Below are 13936 nucleotides of genomic sequence, written 5' to 3'. Positions count from 1 at the left end.
AAAGAGACAGAAACCATACCACACCAATTTTTTGTTTGTTTGCTTGCTTTTGAGACCAGGTCTTGCTCTGCTGCCCGGGCTGGAGTGCAGTGGCACGATCTGGACTCACTGCAGCCTCAACTTCCTGGGCTCAAGCCATCCTCCCACCTCAGCCTCCCAAGTAGTTGGGACCACAGGCATGCGCCACCAGGCCTGGATAATTTTTGTATTTTTTGTAGAGACGGGGTTTTGCCGTGTTGCCCAGGCTGGTCTCGAACTCCTGGGCTCAAGCGATCCGCCTGCCTTGGCCTCCCAAAGTACTGGGATTATAGGCGTGAGCCACCACTCCCTGGCCTACACCAGTTATTTCAACAGTGAGAATCTAACACGCAGAATTGTTAACTAGGTACTGAAGAACTGAAAACGGCAAAAAGAGAACGCTGAAGCCTTCTGGAAGTCACAGCCGCAGGAAGCAGCCAGGGCTTTCCTAGGACTGGAGGAACAAAGGGAAACAGTGAGAGCTGTTGAAACTCAGAAGCTTGGCGGAGCGCCCGTGGTGCTGACATTCAGACCTTTGCGGAGGAGTTGCCGACTGGTTGTGCTGGTGTCTCTGAGGGGAAGCCATGAGGCTGGTTCTGTGGATACTGGAAAAAACACAAATCAGAATCAACTGCAGCTCCTTGAGTAAACCTCTGTGTCAGATGGAAAAACTGTTTCTAGGGTCGGGGCATGTCGGGGCAGTTGGGGTGTCGGTTGCCTAATTTCTCCCTGCCTTTGGGGACTATTCCTCTTCACCGGCAGGCCCACACTCCCCTCTCAGTATTCTTCTTTCCAGGGCCAACCGCAAACTTTGCTGGTTCAATCAATAATGTGCTTTACTGAGCACCTATCAGGCTGCACCTGCCCTGGGGTCTGGGGCCAGAGATACAGACGTAGTAACAGCATACACATTTGTTGGAAAACGTAGTGCCTGACCCTGCTCTAAGCATGTCATGTGCATTAATACATTGACTATTACCCTCATTTTACAAATGGGGAAACTGAGGCACAGAGACGTTTAGCAGCTTGCCCAAGGTTATTTTTAGCTAGTAATTGGCAGAGCCTGAATATGAACCCAAGCAGACTGGCTCCACGACCCACATTCTTCACTAAGTCCCCTCATTGCCCCAAGTCCGGGAAAGGCAGAGCTGTACACAGTTGACCACAGCACAGGATGGAGAATGCCATTGAGAACAGATGGGAAGGCCTCACAGAAGTGGTAGCTCATTTCATGCATTCATTCAATAAGTGCTTTTTTTTTGAGACGGAATCTCCCTGTGTTGCCCAGGCTGCAGTGCAGTGCCACGATCACAGCTCACTGCAACCTCTGCCTCCCAGGTTCAAGCAACTCTCCTGCCTCAGCCTCCCTAGTAGCTGGGATCACAGGCAGGCACCACCATGCCCAGCGAATTTTTGTGTTTTTAATAGAGACAGTGTTTTCTATGTTGGCCAGACTGGTCTCGAACTCCTGACCTTAGGTGGTCTGCCCACCTCAGCCTCCCAAAGTGCCGGGATTACAGGGGTGAGCCACCACACCCAGCCGCATTCAATAAGTCTTTAGACTGGGGTATGATGGTAAACTAAAGCAGACATTCTGCCTGCTCTCAGGAAGCTTCTAGTGGAGAGACAGATATTATTCAAGTTTTCCTACTCAAAAAAGCAAGCTCCAACCAACAGGTTCCTGCTGTGAAAATGATAATCATGGGGGTTTGTCACAAAATAGAAGTGAAAGAGCCTGCTTCCTAGAGGAAGTCATTATTACACTGGGACAGAAAAGATGAGTGGGAGTTAATTCAATGGAGAGAAGAAGGAAAAGAGGTCTGGTCAGAGGGCACAGCATGTGCAAAGGCCCTGGGGTGAGGACTGGGGTCATGGTGAGTATGAGGACCTCAAGTCCTGCTCCTGAACTCCCGCCAGCCCTCACTGGCATGCAGCCCACCTGGCATGCAGCCCACCTGGCATCAAGACTCCCACCACTCCAATTTAGAGCCCTCTAGCCAGCCCTTTCTGTATCATGCTGGAGGCCAGCCATCACCTTCTAGTTGGGTCCCAGCCTCCCACAGCTCCAAGGAACAGGCAGCGTTCAGGGGACTCTTGAGGGAAGCCTGAAAAAGCCCCAAAGCTAGAATCTGCTCCGGAGACCAGTAGGGACAGTCCTGTGCGATGGGAAGCAGGGTAAATTCCCAGTGAGTCTTTGGAGAGTAAAGGAGTGCACCAGGTAAGTGAAGCCTCAGGGGAGACGGGGGCTCAAATGGTCACCCCACCTGCGATGAGAGCTCTGATTAGGAGACGTGGAGCACTGAACGCACACTGATTGACTCCCACTCCTTGACTGCATGGGAGGGCGATGATGAACCCATTTCCCAGGGCAGGGCAAGGGCAAGGCCAGGCTGGAGAGGGACATTGCTGTTTGGGGCAGCGTCTCAGCCTGACCTTTTCAAGAGGCAGCTGGGTCTTTGGAGAATGAGGTTCTGAGGGGTCACACCGTGGTTTTGCGTGGGATCCAGAGAGGCTTTGGGATCAGCAGACAAGATCCTAGACTCTTAATGGCTCAAAGAGGGGAGAGGCAGAGAGCAGAAGGAAGAAAGGGAACCACATCTTCCTTGGTCCCCCATGCCTCCTCTCCACCCTGTTTACAGAAAACAAAGTGCCTTTGGTTGACTCTGGACTAATTCCTCCGAAGCAAATAGAGCAACCACTGCCAATGCTCCGGGAAGAACAGCTTTCCCTCCCCCGCTGCGCCTCCTCCCTCCAGGCAGCAGCTGAAGGCCCAACTGGGGGCCTCATGCTTGTGTCTGTTGGGATCTGCATGCCTGGCCTGTCCCCAAGCCCCCTCCCCCACCCCAGCTAGCACTGAAAGGGTGCCCCATAGCCATTCAAGTTTCCATGGACTCAATCTAATCAAGCATTGAGGACTGTGTCCTCCTCATTACCCTCCCTGGGAACATCTGATTAGGAGGAACATCACTGAATGGGCCCCTCTGATTCCCAATGGGAAATGAGCCCCTCCCTGCCTGACCCCCCATGCCTGAGGTAGGCCTTTCAGCAGAACCACCCAGCCAGAGGCTTTAAACAAAGATGATTCGGATTCCCTGAGCCTCCTTTCTGGGGCAAGGGTGAGGGTGTGTGCACAAATTCCTGTTGTGCCCTGTTGGGTTGGGGGGCCTGCAGGATGCCAGCACCCATCTGCCATGCTGATTAGGTCCTGGGGCTATTGGACAGGAGAACCACTGAGGGGCGGGAGGACATGAGCCAGGGGCCAGGGGCTCAGGCAGGGACTCAGCGCCTGGCAAAGGAGGTGACCCCACTGATTTGTTGGGGGCCCCTTATCCCCTCAGCACCACTCACCGCCATCTCTTCTACCAGCCTCAAGTACTGCTTGGGTGGTGGGGGGCTGGGGGCATTTTTCACCCCAAGTGGGGAGATCTGGGAGTGTGTTGGTGCCAGCTCACACAGGCTGGCAAGAGCAGATTGTTAAATACTCAGGAATTTAGTGAGCTTGTTGTTATAAACACAGCCATCATTAAATTAAATTAAATTAAATTATATGGACTGTGTTTCTCAACTGTTTGCTTATCATTGCCTCCTAAGAAGGCTTTGGAGACATTTTTCTCCTCCAATCTCCTACCATCAAGCATAAAATGTTGATATCACAGATGCTATATATGTGCTTATGTGATGGGTGTATATCTGTGCTTTATATATAAAAGGATTAGGTTTTTTGCTTTTTTTTTTTTTTAGACAGAGTCTCACTCTGTTTCCCAGGCTGGAGTGCAGTGTTGCCATCACGGCTCACTGCAACTTCCCCCTCCCAGGTTCAGGTTATCCTCCCACCTCAACCTCCCAAGTAGCTGAGACTACAGGTACGGACCACCATCCCTGGCTAACTTTTGTATTTTTTTTTGGTAGAGAGAGGGACTCATCATGTTGCCTAGGCTGGTCTGAAACTCCTGGGCTCAAATGATTTGCCCTCCTCAGACTCCCAAAGTGTTGGGATTATAGGTGTGAGCCACCGCAGCCAGCAAGATTTTTTGTTTTGTCCCCCACCAAGAATCAGGGTTTTTTTTGAGATGCGTTTCAATCTTTGTTGCCCAGGTGATCTCGGCTCACTGCAACCTCTGCCTCCGGGTTCAAGCGATTCTCCTGCCCTAGCCTTCCAAGTAGTTGGGACTACAGGTGCCTGCCACCAGATGCGGCTAATTTTTGTATTTTTAGTAGAGATGGGGTTTCACCATGTTGGCCAGGGTGGTCTCGAACTCCTGGCCTCAAGTGATCCGCCTGCTTTGGCCTCCCAAAGTGCTGGGATTACAGGCATGAGCTACTGCACCCCGACAAGAATCATTTTTTGCCCCGTTGAGAATGGATGCTATATTCTCAGGTTTAAATAAATTATATTAAAAACAAAGGTAACATATACTCACAGCACAGCCCTTCCTAGTGGTTTTAATGCACTTTACTGTTCTTGATTCTTTTGAGGTCATGGATATACCTTTTTTCCCCTGGAGAGCTGTTTGCTCAACATTTACCAGCACACCACAGAGCGGGTCTTTTAGTGAAATAACAGACAGCATAAGAGGTGATTGATTTAATTCAAAGAAAGATGGGTTTGTCTAGCAAAAACCTCACTCAAAGAAACATGGGAGGACCTGGAGAATTCCAGTGGATGGGGGGAAGAAAGGAGCTGGAAGAGAGAAAGGACCCTCTGATGCTGACTCCATATTGGCGGAAGGGTGTCTCTTTGTGGAAAGTTAAAAATAGTGGGAAAAATATGCCGTGCCTTTATGCGCTAGGGGTGTTTGTAACTAGCGATTGCTTGTTTCTTCCTCAGGTACACACCTTATACACCTTAAAAGGTCAGGGGCATAAGACTGAGACCGCTACCCCGTTTCCTCCCTTGGTCTCGTGTCTAGGGGGTCCTATGGTATCTGGAGATCTTCATTCAGAATGGCACGCTACGCCGGATGGGGAACACGGAGGAATGAATGGCACTGCCTGGCCTCGAGGAGAGGGAGAAGACAAGCCTCCATGAGATGAACGCGCAAGCTGCGAGACTTCCTCCCCTCCAGGCCTCAGTCCCCCTGCCTGGCACCCAAATGACATGGGAAGAGTTCTCAATGGACCCTTTCAGCTCTCACCATCCCAGCCTGGAAAGTTTTAATCATCCCAGTCTGGAAAGCTCTCACTGTTCCGGCCAGGAAAGTTCCCACCATCTCAATCTAGAAAGTTCTCACTGTTCCAGCCAGGAAAGTTCCCACCATCCCATTCTGGAAAGTTCTCCCTGTCCCAGTCTGGAAAACTCTCACCATCCCAGTCTGGAAAGTTCTCACCGTCCCAGCCTGGAAGCTCTTCTCTTCCTTCCACCTGGACAAAGCTAGGAGGCCTGTCCTCGGGACCTCCTCCTGCCACCCTTCTGGACTCATGCACCTCCTATCTGCACAGCAGGGCAGCCTTTTGTTTTTCTTTGAATTTATTTTTTTATCTTGGGAGAGCACAGAGGTCAACACACCCAGAGTGCAGTGGATAAGCCTTGCCCTGGGAAAACCACCTTCGTGATCATAGTATCTTCCCTGCCAGGTAAGTATAGGATGGCCTTTTAAAACTCAGCCCACCTGCTTCAACCACAGCAAGGCGACACACGACGGGCAGAGTGTGAACCCAAATGATGCTGTGATATTCCTTCCCAGCTGGCAGACCATGGGCCGTTAGCAGCTGAGCCCGACCCCAGCCTCCTCATTTTATTTTATTTTTTGAGACAGAGACTTGCTCTGTTGCCCAGGCTGGAGTGCAGTGGTGCACTCTCATCTCACTGCAATCCCCGCCTCCCAGGGTCCAGCGATTCTCTTGCCTCAGCCTCCTTAGTAGCTGAGACTACAGGCATGCACCACCATGCCCGACTACTTTTTGTATTTTAGACCAGGCTGGTCTTGAACTCCTGACCTCAGATGATCCACCTGCCTCAGCCTCCCAAAGTGCTAGGATTACAGGCGCGAGCCACTGTGCCTGGCCTCCTCATTTTATTTATTTATTTATTTACTTTGTGAAGGAGTTTGCTCTTGTTGCCCAGGCCAGAGTGCAGTGGTGTGATCTCAGCTCACTGCAACCTCTGCCTCCCGGTTCAAGTCAGTCTTGTGCCTCAGCCTCCCGAGTAGCTGGCACTACATTAGTGCGCTACCACGCCCAACTAATTTTTTGTTGTTGTTGCATTTTTAGTACAGATGGAGTTTCACCGTGTTGGCCAGGCTGGTCTCATACTCCTGGATTCAGGTGACCCACCCACCTCAGCCTCCCAAATTGCTGGGATTACAGATGTGAGTCACTGTGCCTGGCCTTATTCTTATAATTTTTTTCTTTATCTTCCAGAACGATTATCTTAGACTCATCTTTTTTTTTTAAATTGCATTTTAGGTTTTGGGGTACATTTGAAGAACATGTGAGATTGTTGCATAGGTACACACATGGCAGTGTGGTTTGCTGCCTTCCTCCCCATCACCTATATCTGGCATTTCTCCCCATGTTATCCCTCCCCAACTCCCCACCCCCTGCTGTCCCTCCCCTATTTCCCCCCCACAGACCCCAGCATGTGATGCTCTTCATCTTTAAAATAGGAATAAGGCCAGGCGTGGTGGCTGACACTTGTAATCCTGGCACTTTGGGAGGCCAAGGAGGGAGATTGCCTGAGGTCAGGAGTTCAAGATCAGCCTGGCCAACATGGTGAAACCCTGTCTCTACTAAAAATACAAAATTTAGCTGGGTGTGATGATGGGCACCTGTAATCCCAGCTACTCGGGAGGCTGAGGCAGGAGACTCACTTGAACCTGGGAGGCAGAGGTTGCGGTGGCCCAAAATTGCATCACTGCACTCCAGCCTGGGCAACAAGAGGGACACTGTCTCCAAAAAAACAAAAAACAAAAAAAACCAAAACCCTCTGTCTAAAAAAAACAAAATCAAAAACCCAAAACCCTCTGTCTGAAAAAATAAAACCCTCTGTCTCAAAAAAAAAAAAAAAAGAATAAGGCCCACAGCACCTAGGCTAGGGTGAAAACACATGAGCTAATGTGATGCTCACCTAGTAGGACACTAAACTGTGTCCTTCATATTCACACGTTGAAGTCTTAACCCCCAGTATCTTTGAAAGTGACTATTTGGAGATAGTGCCTTTAAAGAGGCCAGGAAGTAAAGTGAGGCCGTCAGAGTGGGTCCTAATCCAACATGGCTGGTGTCCTTATGAGAAAGGGAAGTGTGGCCGAGCGGGGGACCCCAGGGGTGCACATGCACAGCAGGATGACCGTGTGAGGAGGCGGTAGGAGGACAGTCGTCTGCAGGCAGGGACAGAGGCTTCAGGAGAAGCCAACCCTGCTGGCACCTCGATCTCAGACGCCCAGATTCCAGAACTGTTAGAAAATAAATTTCTGTTGTTGAAGCCACCCAGTCTGTGGTATTTTGCAATGACAGCCCTGGCAGAATAATACGGTCCTTCAGAGGCACCTATTCTTTCTGCCTTTAATTTGCTTTGGCCTTGTTTTATGTGTGGCCTTGTTTTATTTCCTTGTAAATGACTTGAGGGCGACATCCAGGGAGGCGTATCTTTTCCTGTGTCCCCATGGGGTGCGGTTCAATGTTGGGCACAATGTGCACAGAATCAGACCTTTGTCCTCACTGCCAACTTTGCCCACCTGCTGACAAGGGTCGGGGGGTGGGAGGACCCCAGCTGCTCTCCACCAGGGTGCTTTTCAAAATTCAAGTCATAGAAACAATTTAGGGAGCCACATGAGTACTTTTCAGAAGTAATAAGACAGAATAGCAGATAATAGAAAATGCCAAGGTGTTTTTCAGGCAGTAAAGGCATGTTACTTCATGCAACTCTGTTTGATTTTACATATTTATAAATAGACAAAATACTTACAATTATTCTAAGACCTATGATTACGTTTGTGTGTCTGGTTACTGCATTATGCTATTAAATACATTTCTTTAAAAAAAAATAGAGACAGGGTCTTGCTATGTTGCCCAGGCTGGTCTTGAACTCCTGGGTTCCAGTGATCCTCCTGCCTCAGCCTCCCAAAGTGATGGGATTACAGGGGGAGCCACTCCACCTGGCCTAAATGCATTTCTTACTGTGAGTTTCAGTCCCAAAATTTTGAAAACACTGACCTACCAGTGTTTTCCAATTTCCCTTCAAGTGAGTTTGTGGTTAAAAAGCTGGTCAGCTCTTGGGGAGGCTTGGACTCTATGGGGGTGAGGGCTGGGCCCCCAGGGCGAGGACCTGAAATGGACCTAAGTCACTCTGTCCAGGCAAAGAGCCATGGAGCCCTGTCTTTGGGTTCTTTCCTTTCTGTGTCCTGGGGCAAGTGACATGACTTCCTTGTGCTTCAATGTCCCTACCTGTAGAAGGGATTTAAAAAAATCTATCACAGGGGTGCTGTGAGGATTACCAGGAGCTGAGGAGCTTGAAGGCCCTTGCTAATGTCAGAGGTGGTTTGTTTTTTCACTGTTTCATGCAAGTCTGTCTGCTCTAGGAGGGGGATTGTTTTCTTGCTCTTCCACTTCAGGAGAAAGGAACACACATGTCCCTCACTCCTTGGAATCCCTGGCTAGGGGTAGGCCAGGGGCTCAAGAGTACTCAGAAAAGTATTTCAAAAGTTCAGTTGCAAGGTGAGACTCTCCTAAGGGTTTAATGCAGGTAAAATCAAGTTCTGGAAAACTTTCAAAGGAGCTTCCAAAGGGGAGTCAAAGTCCTAAGAGGCCGAGAGGAGTCCTCCACCAGCCTCTGTCTAGGTAACAGGAGATCCAGGCTGGCTGCCACCCCCTCCTACCCTGTTCCCAGGAACATTGAGCCGAGTCACTACTAGAAGCCGCCCTGGGCCCATGGGGAGCACAGAGCTGGGACAGCTGCCCCTCAAGGTGGTCCTTGGGCTTGGTTGCCCAGCAACCCCAGCCCTCAACAGGATGCTTCTCTCCATGCGGTGCCTCCCTTCTCAGGGCTGACATCACTCGAAAACCCATGCTGGCAAACGTGCTTCCAAGCAGGGAACTTAGACATGAGTGGAATATCAGGAATTCCTGGAGGATTTACAGTCCAGCAACTGGGACAGGTGGAGGTAGATGACCCCCACCCATGACCCCAGCTCTGAACATGCTTCCTGCTCTGGCACAGTTCTCTCCTCTCTGGTCTAGGTCACCATCCCCACCCCCACCCCCTTGTTCAGAGCAGAGAGCACAGGGTACAGAGCCAGGAGCCCTGTTTACAGAAATGCTCGGCCCCTCACCCTCTGTGCCACCTCAGGCAGCCCACTTCACCTCTCTGGGACTCAGTTTCGTCACCTGTAAAACAGGAGTAGATTTGATTTGTCCTTGATTTTTTTTTTTTTTTTTTGATAAGAGATATTTTACTACCCTTTCTAAAATTCTAGGAAATGAACCAGAGGAGCCGAAACTACGCTGGTTTCCTTCTCCAAATAGAGAAACCGGTACTTGCATTCCTGGGGCTGCAGCTGGAGTTTCCAAACCATCAGATGTTTCCAGGGCTTGGAATCTGGTTGATGGGGCAGGAGATGGGCATTCTTTCCATAGCTTGCATCAGGAGGGTGAGGACTCTGGACTGCAAAGGGCCTAGTTTGCAGTGGGCAGGGGAGAATTGTTGTTGTCCACACAGCAGCTGCATTCCCACGCTAGAGTCAGGAAAAGGGGAACTTCTCTTGGGCTGATCTCACTAGCATCTTCCCTTCTTCACCTCTGTCTCAGCTCAGAGGTCCTCTGCCTTATTTGGTGGAGATGCCCATTGTCCAGAGCTAATCAGAGGATGTCCCAAACTCCACTCACTCAGATCTGCCTCCAGATCGTTCCTGACTTTCACACCTCCTCACCAATCAAACTGATTTTTAATTAAGTTATTTATTTTTAATTTTTTTTTGAGATGGAATCTCACTCTGTCTTCCAGGCTGGAGTGCAATCGTGTGATCTTGGCTTACTGTAACCTCTGCCTCTTGGGTTCGAGCAATTCTCCCACCTGAGCCTCCAGAGTAGCTGGAATTACAGGCACCCACCATCATGCCCAGCCAATTTTTGTATTTTGTAGAGACAGGATTTCACCATGTTGGTCAGGCTGGTCTTGAACTCCTGATTCGCCCATGTTGGCCTCCTAAAGTGCTGGGATTACAGGTGTAAGCTACCATGCTCGGCCTCAAACTGATCTTTGTGAGTCAGAAACCCTGTCTCCAAAAACAAATGTGTAAAAATTAGCTGGGTGTAGTGGTGTACTACCCAGCTACTAGTCCAAGCTACTCAGGAGGCTGAGGTGAGAGGACTGTTTGGAACCAGGAGTTGGAGGCTGCAGTAAGCGATGATCGTGTCACTGTACTTGAGCCTGGGTGACAGAGCGAGACCCTGTTTCTTAAAAAAAAAAACTGGAAATACCTTAAATGTTTATCTGCGGGGCCTACTTTAATAAATTATGGTATACCTAAAAAAAAAAAAAAGAATAAGAAATTTGTCCTGAATATAAATAGGAAGACATTCAAGATATACTTTTGAGTTTAAGCGTTTAAAAGTGCCAGACGCTGTGGCTCACGCCTGTAATCCCAGCACTCTGAGAGGCTGAGGAGGACAGATCACGAGGTCAGGAGTTCAAGATCATCCTGGCCAACATAGTGAAATCCATCTCTACTAAAAATACAAAAAATTAGCCGGGTGTGGTGGCAGACGCCTGTAATCCTAGCTACTCAGGAGGCTGAGGCAGCAGAATCACTTGAACCCAGGAGGCGGAGGTTGCAGTGAGCTGAGATAACACTGTTGTTATAAAAAAAAAAAGAAAAAAAAAAAAAAGAAGAGTTTAAACGGAAGGTAAAGCCAGGCACAGTGGCCTGCACCTGAAGTCCCAGTTACCTGGAAGGCTGAGGTGGGAAGACTGCTTGAGCCCAGGAGTTTGAAACTAGCCTGGGCAACATAGTGAGACCTCAGCTCAAACAAATTTTAAAAAGGAGAAGGTGAGGACAGTGTATACAGCTGATTATTCTTTGTGTAAAAAATGAGGAGATGGGCTGGGTGCAGTGGCTCATGCCTATAATCCTAGCACTTTGGGAGGCCGAGGTGGGCAGATCACAAGGTCAGGATTTCAAGACCAGCCTGGCCAGCATGGTGAAACCCCATCTCTACTAAAAATACAAAAATTAGCCAGGCGTGGTGGCATGCGCCTGTAGTCTCAGCTACTCAGGAGGCTGAGTCAGGAGAATCACTTGAACCCAGGAGGTGGAGGTTGCAGTGAGCCGAGATGGCGCCACTGCACTCCAGCCTGGGCGACAGAATGAGACTCCATCTCAAAAAAAAAAAAAAAGCGGGGGGAAGATGAGGAAGGAATACACTTAAATATACCTGCATTAATTTAGATAAAGCATAGAAGGATCTTTCATGGAGGACACACAAGAACCAGTTAACAATGGACATTTTAGTGATAAAAATGGGCTACTGGGACAATGGGGTGGAAAAAAATATTTCCACTGAATATCATTTGACTCTTTTGAATATTATATCATGTAAATGTGTTACCTATTGAAAATATATAAAGACTATGAGGCAATATGGAAAAATGCTTATAAGTTGAAAATGAATTAAAAAATGATGTACTGGGTCGGGCATGGTGGCTCATGCCTATAATCCCAGCCTTTTGGGAGGCCGAGGCAGGCAGATCACCTGAGGTTGGGAGTTTGAGACCAGCCTCACCAACATGGAGAAACCCCATCTCTACTAAAAATACAAAGTTAACCAGGCATGGTGGCGCATGCCTGTAATCCCAGCCACCCAGGAGGCTGAGGCAGGAGAATCGCTTGAACCAAGGAGGCAGAGGTTTTGGTGAGCTGAGATCACGCCATTGCACTCCAGCCTGGGCAACAAGAGTGAAACTCTTGATGTACTGTATATTTGGTAGGATTACAACAATACATATAAATGCATGTTAAAATTTCTGTCTGTAGAAGAAACATTCTAGGGAATTTTTCTTTCTTGTAATTTTTCTCATGAATTTCAATGATAAACATATATTGTTTTCATTATTAGAAAATAATTAGTGACATAGGAAATACTAAGAGAATTGTCCATTCTGCATAATCTCAATTATTCAACAAGGTTTTGAAAAAGACTGGAAGGAAATATACAAGATGTTCCCAGTGATTGACTCTGGGTATCAGATAATAGGTGATTTTAAGTGTATTACAATGATCTTGTGCTACTTTCATCATGGACAGACACAAGGATAGAAGAAAGGGAAAAAGGAAGAGAAGGAGAAAGAAAGGGAGGGAATTAGTAAAGGGAATTCTTGAAAATAACGGTTGTGTTAAGGTAGTAAGATTATGGTCATCTTTGTTGCTTTGTTCAGTTTTCCAAACTTTTCATTATGTGGTTTTGTTGTTATTTTAGCAGGAACAAAGCCCTGACTGTCACAGAGCGCAATTCCAGCCCCAGCGTTCTGCCAATTTTTGTTAAAGAGTTAGAGATCCTGCATCTGTTGTCTCCAGATTTTTTAACGATCGCCATTCTAACTGGCGTGAGAGAGGACGTGGAGAAATAGGAACACTCTTACACAATTGGTGGGAGTGTAAATTAGTTTAACCATTGTGGAAAACAGTGTGGCGATTTCTCAAGGATCTAGAAATAGAAATTCCATTTGACCCAGCAATCCCATTACTGGGTATATACCCAAAGAACTATAAATCGTTCTAATATAAAGACACATGCACACGTATGTTCATTGCAACCCTGTGCACAATAGCAAAGACCTGGAACCAACCCAAATGCCCATCGATGATAGACTGGACAAAGAAAATGTGGTACATATACACTGTGGATCTCAGCTCACTGCAGCCTCCGCCTCCTGGGTTGAAGCAATTCTCCTGCCTCAGCCTCCTGAGTAGCTGGGATTACTGGCATGCATCACCACACCTGACTAGTTTTTTTTTGTATTTTTAGTAGAGACAGGGTTTCATCATATTGGCCAGGCTGGCATAGAACTCCTGACCTCAAGCGATCTGCCTGCCTCGCCTCCCAAAGTGTTGGGATTACAGGTGTGAGCCGCTGCACCTGGCCATGAAGCACTTTAAAAGTGTAAAGATGCCAAAGTGGGTGAATCGCCTGAGGTCAGGAGTTCAAGACCAGCCTGGCCAGGATAGTGAAACCCCGTCTCTACTAAAAATACAAAAAATTAACTGGGCTTGGTGGCAGGTGCCTGTAGTCCCAGCTACTTGGGAGGCTGAGGCAGGAGAATCACTTGAATTTGTGAGACAGAGGTTGCAGTGAGCCGAGATCGTGCCACTGCACTCCAGCCTGGGCAATAGGGTGAAACTCTGTCTCAAAGGAAAAAAGTGTAAACGATGTCAAATGATGAATGGATAAATAAAATGTGGCATATCCATACAACAGAATATTATAAAAAGCCATAAAAAGGAATAAAGTCCTGATATATGCTACAACATGGATGCACCTCGAAAATGTTACACTAAGAGAAAGAAGCCAGACACGAAAGACCACACACGTATGATTCCATTTGTATGGGATATTCAGAATAGACAAATCCACAGAGGCAGAAAGCAGATATGTGCTTGCCAGGGTCTGGGAGGAGGCAAGAATGGAGAGTGACTGCATAATGAATGGGTACAGGATTTCCTTTGAGGCGATGAAAATATTCAGGAACTTAACGGTAGTGACGGTTGGAAGACACTGTGAATATACTAAATGTCCCTGAATTGTACACTTTATTTTTTTGGTTTTCTATTTTTTTGAGATGGAGTCTTGCTGTTGCCCAGGCTGGAGTGCAGTGGTGTGATCTCAGCTCATTGCAACCTCCACCTCCCAGGTTCAAGGGATTCTCCGGCCTCAACCTCTAAAATGGTCAAAATGGCAAATCTTATGTTATGTGTCTTTTACTACAGTT

At 48.0% G+C, this 13936-nt stretch overlaps 1 pseudogene; it reads right to left on the bottom strand.

The window, feature by feature from the left end:
• Positions 1-5451: 5451 nt before the first annotated feature.
• On the bottom strand, positions 5452-5600 carry LOC119470208 (annotated as a pseudogene).
• Positions 5601-13936: the final 8336 nt, after the last annotated feature.

The sequence above is a fragment of the Cebus imitator genome, unplaced genomic scaffold, assembly GCF_001604975.1.
Source record: "Cebus imitator isolate Cc_AM_T3 unplaced genomic scaffold, Cebus_imitator-1.0 Scaffold24, whole genome shotgun sequence".
NCBI lineage: Eukaryota > Metazoa > Chordata > Mammalia > Primates > Cebidae > Cebus > Cebus imitator.
The sequence above is the reverse complement of the archived record's forward strand: the minus strand, read 5'-3'. Positions and strand labels throughout refer to the sequence as shown.